Source organism: Haliaeetus leucocephalus, unplaced genomic scaffold (assembly GCF_000737465.1).
Source record: "Haliaeetus leucocephalus isolate CR32 unplaced genomic scaffold, Haliaeetus_leucocephalus-4.0 Scaffold545, whole genome shotgun sequence".
NCBI classification, from domain to species: domain Eukaryota; kingdom Metazoa; phylum Chordata; class Aves; order Accipitriformes; family Accipitridae; genus Haliaeetus; species Haliaeetus leucocephalus.
Window position 1 is genome coordinate 1801969 of NW_010972981.1, and position 7125 is coordinate 1809093.

The following is a 7125-nucleotide window of genomic DNA, read 5'->3' on the forward strand; positions in this document are numbered from 1 at the left end:
ACATGCAACATCTCACTTAGGAATCCACAACAAGAATTTCAGTTTATTTCTTCCCCAAGGAAGAACTATAGTGCCAAGATAGCCTAGTAAAAAGGATGACTGTCCTCTCAGTGTCACCTGCTCCTTGGCTTATCTTTATGTAGAGGTATATGAGGTGAACAGTAAGAGAATTAGCTAAACTACTTCATGCTCCAGCTATTCAGATGTATGAAGCCTTACTCAGAGGAGTTACACAGGTTTTCTACCCTGGGTGCTTTTCTTGGCTGTGGGTGAACCCAAAATAATAGTAATTACTACGGCAGGCAGGACAAGATCTGGCAGAACTCAACAAGAAATGCAAAACTTTAAAATGCCCGTCTGTCTTCTCTATACAATCCTGTCCTCTATGTAATCTTGTCAGTTGTTTTGCAACTTAACTAAAATCTTGAAATAGCCCTTAAAAAAAAAACCAAACAAACAAAAAACCAAACCACAAACGCTATAGTAACTCAAAGATTAAGACAGACAAAATTATTTTGTTTTTCAAAGAGCACAGGCAGCAGAGCAGGTAAAAACTTGTACTCTCTATCTCTATATTTTGACAGGCTAAGATCAAGCTGATAAATGCCAAGCATAAGAGCACAGTGGAGGTGGAAATGCTGTATTTTCATTTTTATTGGGGTCTTTCATATCACTCTCTTGCACTACATAAACAGTCAATTTTGCCTAATGAACACCTGTAGATCAGTTTTTGAATCATGAAGGGCTTTTCACAAAGAGATACAAATAACAATATGGGACTGACTGCACCAAGATTTTCAGTGATGCAATTGCTATGAGTGTCAGACCCCATTGGGGACTGTAGCAGACAGCACAGCTCAGCAAGCAGTGGTAAAATCAGCCAAGACTCCTCCACTACATGGTTTCCACAAGCAAAAGTCTACCAGGGATGAAGGGACACAAACATGAAAAAACATGAAAGAAAAAACATGAAAGAAAAATCTTGTAAGGATATAAAATACAAGGGCTTCAAACAAAAGCATGATGAACGCTTGCAGTGATGCTGTTATTTAGGTACCTGTGTCACAGCATTTCTTATATGCATTGTAGATGCTGTAGAAGGCAGCTTTCCTGTCTTATATCCTCACAGAGATAGATTTCTGTGAAAACCTGGCCTTTTGGCCTTCTGTGAAGACACCATCTGAACTCCCAAGAGTGAACTAACAGCAGCCTCAAGGTTCCTCTCCACTCTCCCACTGCAGTAACTCACAAACAGCAAAAATGCTTCTGCCCCTCTGCACCAGTCTCACTGCAATTTCCTAACACAATTGAAGGTGGGCACTGGAAAAATTCACTAATCCAGCTTAATCCATCTTGAGTACTAACTGCAAAAACAAATAAAAAGCTCAAGAATTACAACTTATACTCTATTTAATCAGTTAATGCATATCCTAGGATAGCTGCACAAAACCTGTATGAACACTGATACACACTAATTACAGTCTCTAGCTTTTTAGAAGGCATCGGTTTCTCTGGGGTTTTTTTGTGCCAAAGAGTAGGAGAGAATAAATTGTCGTTGCTTAAAGCAGAGAAGGGCAAAGGTGAGTTATTACTGCTCTGCAGAGCAGGCTGGAAGAGAGGACAAAAGATCAGAGCAACATGCGATGGGTGAACAGAAAACTTTTTTCCTACAATCTGAGGGCAAAAATAGGTGCTAAGCAATTACCTGGAAAAAAAAAATCTGCTACTGTGTCTAGCATAAGAAAATACCCTCAGGTTTTTCTCATGAAGGCAAAAAAGAGACACAAAAGGGCAAAGCATCTGACAGGTAAGAAAAAAACAGGTGTTTTGCTAGACAAAAAAATAAAGAAATGGTGAGAAGGTTCAAGGTGGCAACAAGAGCTAAGTATGTCCTGAAAAAAGGACTGAAATTGCTACGCAGGTCTGAAGAGCCTCACTTAAATGCCAAACAGGTTTTATCGCTGTTATCCCCCACTTCAGACCTCCTTTGGCACTTTACTTAAATGCATTTGCTTTAAAAAGTAGATATTTAAAACACATTGTCACTTCCAGAGCCATCTTCAAAATATTCTTCTGCATGAAAAATTAATTCAAAGCTGGCATTTCCCAATAGGTATAGCAAAAAGTTACTCAACTATTCGGCATCCAGAAGCTGAGACGGAAAGACGACTGGTAGAGTCTCTGATGCAATAGTCAGAGGCATGGACAGCAAATTGCTCACCTAACTCTGGATGCTAATGAGGAGGTTTAATTTCCTTCCATCAAGAAGGAAGGAATTTCCTTCCATCTTCTGCCTGCAGTGATAGTGTAGCCCATCGTTTACAGACTTATTAACACTAAGCATCCTAAGTAGCTGTTTATTCATTCTAAACATAGGTGAAGGCAAGTGCTCAATGCTACAGAATGTTAATTGGCAATAACCAGATACCATGAATTTCAAAATCAACACACACATTTGAAGCAGTGGAAAATGAATGGCAGTGTACCAAAATACTGAAAAGGTATTTCAAAAGTAGCACATAAGCTTTACCAACATTTGTTGATTAGAAACAGAAAGAGACTTATCTTCATGGAACAGTCATTATCTGTTCCCAAGGAAAATAGAAAGCCAGTGTTGATAATTTGTCTAGTTTTTTGTATTTCAGTCCTCCTCGCTGCCACAAAAAGCGTAATCCTAATGTGGTCATACAATTCCCTGCCCAATGCTTTACAACATCAATACAACTTAATTCAGGAGTATTTTTCACTCCTAAAATGGTTCATCTGCAATATCCTTACTGTAAGAACATCACAAATTTAACACATGAAAACACTTCATTCTCTTCAGCAGAGGCCAAAGCTTGCAAGGAAGAGAAACAACTGAAGTGCAATAGAAGACCATGGAAATAGACACAGAGGTTAAAAAGAAATGCGAGTTATCAAAAAAAAAAATCATTATTAGAAAATAAAGAGAGGAACTTTTTAGCTATATGGAAGTTTTGAAAAGAATCGTACAAAAATAACCAAGAATTTATCACTGCAGGTAAGTAGAACAGAACACCATTTAGACTTCAAACAAGGAGGACAGAGGACAAAAACAGCAAAAGAGTCTACATATACTTAGATAAAAGAAGAAAAGGGATAATTTAAGTCAACTATTTAAGAGGAAAGGCAGAGATGACAACAGCAAAATTAAATGTCTTCTCCGCTCAAGTCTTCATAAGGAAATTAATTAGGAAAAATATTTATGGCAATTAATTTTTAACAAGGAGTCAGAAGTGTAGGCTAGAAAAGAAAAACGCTAGTTAAATATTTATACAAGTTCAATGCATTCAAGTCAGCAGAACATGACAAAATTGATCCAAATTTCCTGGAAGAACTAGCCAAAGTAATTACTGAACCATGAGAAATAACTGCAGAGATCTTTTGTAGAAAGGCAAGATCACAGAAGACTGAAGTCAGGCAAACAGAAGAAGGACCTTAGATGTTTTTGATCAAACACCCAAAGGTTTCACAATAAAGCTGAGCTATTAAAGCAGCTGTTTACTCCTGCAATGGTTAGCCTGTTCCCTCCTCCCATGCTGTCAACGTGGTTCTGGAGCTTGTTTGACCTCTTAGTGAGCCAGTTTTACTGAATCACCTTTCGCTTCAGTGCACTAGATGAACTAGCTGCTCGTCAAGGGGCCAGACAAGCACAGAGGATATCATCAAGAATTAACCCTTCCAGCAGCAGCTAGTTGTTAGATCCACTCAGTCACACTATGAAGTCTCACACTCGTTTTGAGAGGCAGAAAGACATGAGAACAAGTCATCAATCACTGGTAACTGCATTACAGCATTCAAAGCACAACTGGTTTTCCTATTCCTTTTCCTAAAGCAGGCTAAATTTGCTGGGTAATTCTCTAACACAAAGATTTGAAAACATATTCTTCAGCTGCAGTAAATCTACAAGACCACAGGAAGTTTGAAATCCCATACAGCAATACCAGGTGTCTTGTCTCTGGGGAAGGCCCAGGCAAAATTTAATCACAGTGTGTATCTAGACCAGAGTCTGCTACTTGAGTAACCGTGATCCTGAAGCTAATGAAGTAACCATCGCCCAGCACAGATTTGTTTAGAAAAAAGGATCCAATTTCCTTTTGATAAGATAACCAAACTACTTAAGATGATGATACATGTTACAGATCATGATTTCTCTAGGGTTTTTTATACTGTTTTGCCTTACAGCAAACCAATACAGTCTACAGGAAATCGCAGGGTAGCTCAAGCACTTGCAAATAGTGCTCTCAAGCTGTAGCTACCAATGCCTCCAGCCTAACCACAATGGGATTTTCAGTACAGGATCAGTTGAAATCTGTGCTGCCTCATGACAGATACGGTATTTTCGGCCACAGCTGGGAAAGCTGGTAATACACGAGTGGCACATTCTCGAGTGCGGGAAACAATATCATAATGCGACAACAGAAATGGTCTCTATGGGATATTGACATGCTGACTTGGACAAGTGCATACTTTTACATATAGGATAGAAGTCTGATGACAAATATGAAAGGCAATTTGAGTACCAGTCCTCAGAGAGGCATGGGATTACAGAGGAGCACAAAGAGAGTACAGTGCTGTTAAAAAAAAAAAAAAGATTGCAGAATAACATATCCAAACCACATCTGCTCTACTCAACATCAGCAGTGTCCCATTTTGCACAACAGATTTGAGGAAAACATACACATAATTAGGCTGAGGTTTCACAGTAGCTTAAGCCAATCCAGTTGCAGGCTGTCACGGTCCCACCCTCTGCCTCACATTGGCTTCAGCACTCATCTGACCAGTGCTTGCTGGCAGCACATCAGCAGAAAAACTGCCCCGCTTCAGAAAAAAAATGTTTTCTGCCAGCTTAGAGCCTTTGTGAGTCACTTCAAGTGCTGATGGGAGCAAGAAAGGCATGCAGTCATAACAGCGGCAGTCAGATAGCTTAGACTGTTACAGAACGGCAGCTCAGTCCTGACAAAAGCAACAAGTACCCTGAGGTACAGAAAGCATGACCTATGTGATGAAGTAGAATCAATCAGTTTGCTTAGGCCAGAAAACAGATAACTAAAATGGAGGACACAGCTACAATTTGCAAACCGGCACAAGATCTTTCTGAAAACGAAGAATGGTTCACTAGAGAGAGAAAAACAGAATCTGCTCTATTTGTAGCAAAGATGACGTCAGGCATTAGGAAAAGCATTTTAACTATAAAGACTGTCTGCTGTAGCACTCCACCACCTACAGGGGGATACATCCTCTGAGGACTTGAAGCATCTACTTATCTTCAGAGTAGGTGATAGATTTGAGAACTTTGTGGGTTTCCTTACAAAACAGAATTTTATTTATTCTTATTGTCCAAGACACTTGTGTACAACGCAGGTAAAAATGCCATTTAAGAATGCAGCAAATGTATGGCGAGATCTCTGCTAGCAACAGTTAAAAAAAGAAGTAGGATAACTTTCCTAATGCACCAAACAAATGTCTGATTCACTGTTCCATCTCACATCAAGTCCTGGAAGAACAAAACAAGCTGTGTCTCTCTGTCCTACAGGATTATTTAAGTACCTGCATACTTTACCCCTCAGTAACATTACAGCTGTTCCCCTGAAAAGCAAAGCACAGATGCACCTATTTCACCCTCACTAACATTTGCTGGAATTTACTAAATTCAGCTGCTATCAGACAACTCTATTACAGCATACAGGGAACATGAGGACCAGCAGGTAATATGTAATTCACAGAATTGAAGACCCCTCAAGGACAAACTAAATTTATAAAGAGCATGGCTTTACAGATTATAATTGCCATGTAAGCAGAACTACAGTCTTATCCAATTACAGCATATCAGACAAGAAGAAAAGTCAAACAGCGCAGAGTTTTTTCTGATGCAAAGCTAGCATTACTCTAATGCAAAGGTCATAGGCCAGGCACAGTCTCCAAGTTCTCAAACAGGGTTAAAGGATGCAAGATTGAATACTTAAAAGCACCATTCATTCATGCTTGCACTTCAAAAGAAAAAGGAAGCAAGCAAATGCCTGTAGAAAAATTTTTAGAAAAAAAGAGATTATGTTCATTGCAAACTGGATAGTTTTAAGCAAATTTGCCAGTATTTAGGAAAGCCAACCATTCCTGCCCAGGCAGTTTTACTTCTATCAAGTCACAGTAAATTTGGTCAAAACTTTGTGGGAGGCTCAATAAAAGTGACAGAAATCCCTCTCAGAAGAAAACTCAAATGTCTACTGTATCTGGAGGTTCAAACAAAACCTGTTCAGCTGCTGTCAACAATATGCTAATACTGCTGCTGGGGGCCAGGGGGAGAAGAGTCCCAGGTGGTTGCTTCCCTTCATCTTAAATCCACTCTGTTAAGATATTACAAGTTTTCACGCCACCACAGATTAAAAATAAAGTTAACTGTGAACGTACTCACAAATAAAAGGCAAAGTGAAATTACTCAAGGTCTCGCCTCCTCCTCCCCCCAGACCCTCTGCTCAGCCTGCTCAGTTAGCTAACCCAGCAAAAAACAACTCACGTTTTCTTTACCCGATTAGCAAATTGCACAGGCTCACACGAAGGGATCTATCTGGTGAGCCCCAGAGCGGTACAAGGTGGCATGTGGAAAAGAGGGGAAGGAAGCGAGAACTCCCCCATCCTGTTGGCAGCAGTAAGGTATTATACGGTCTCTCACGTAACTTCATCCTCCTTTTAAATGTCTGTTAGCCAGTCTGGTTCTCCAAACACCATTTATGCCCAGAGATGGGAGGCACTACTTCTTTCGGTATGAGTGCTGGCTTTGAAATATTTACCTGAAACCCTTCCATTACACTCAAAGCTGCTGCAGCGAAATTTGCCTTTCAGGTGACACATCAGCCTTGATTACTAACTACCCCGCTGCAAGAATAAAAAGCTACTGTCGTCCACGAGTAAAATTATAGGTCTTTAAAATAAAAAAACCTACCTAGGGTATCTTTAAGCTACTCGCCCACCGAACGCTGCGCATAAAAACGCAACCACAGCCGCCTGCAGACTCCTAGCGAGCACTCTGCGCAGCACCGGTAACTTGCGGGGCACCGGTTAATTAACAAAAACCGACGGGGCTCGCTGCCTGCCTTCCCCCCCCCC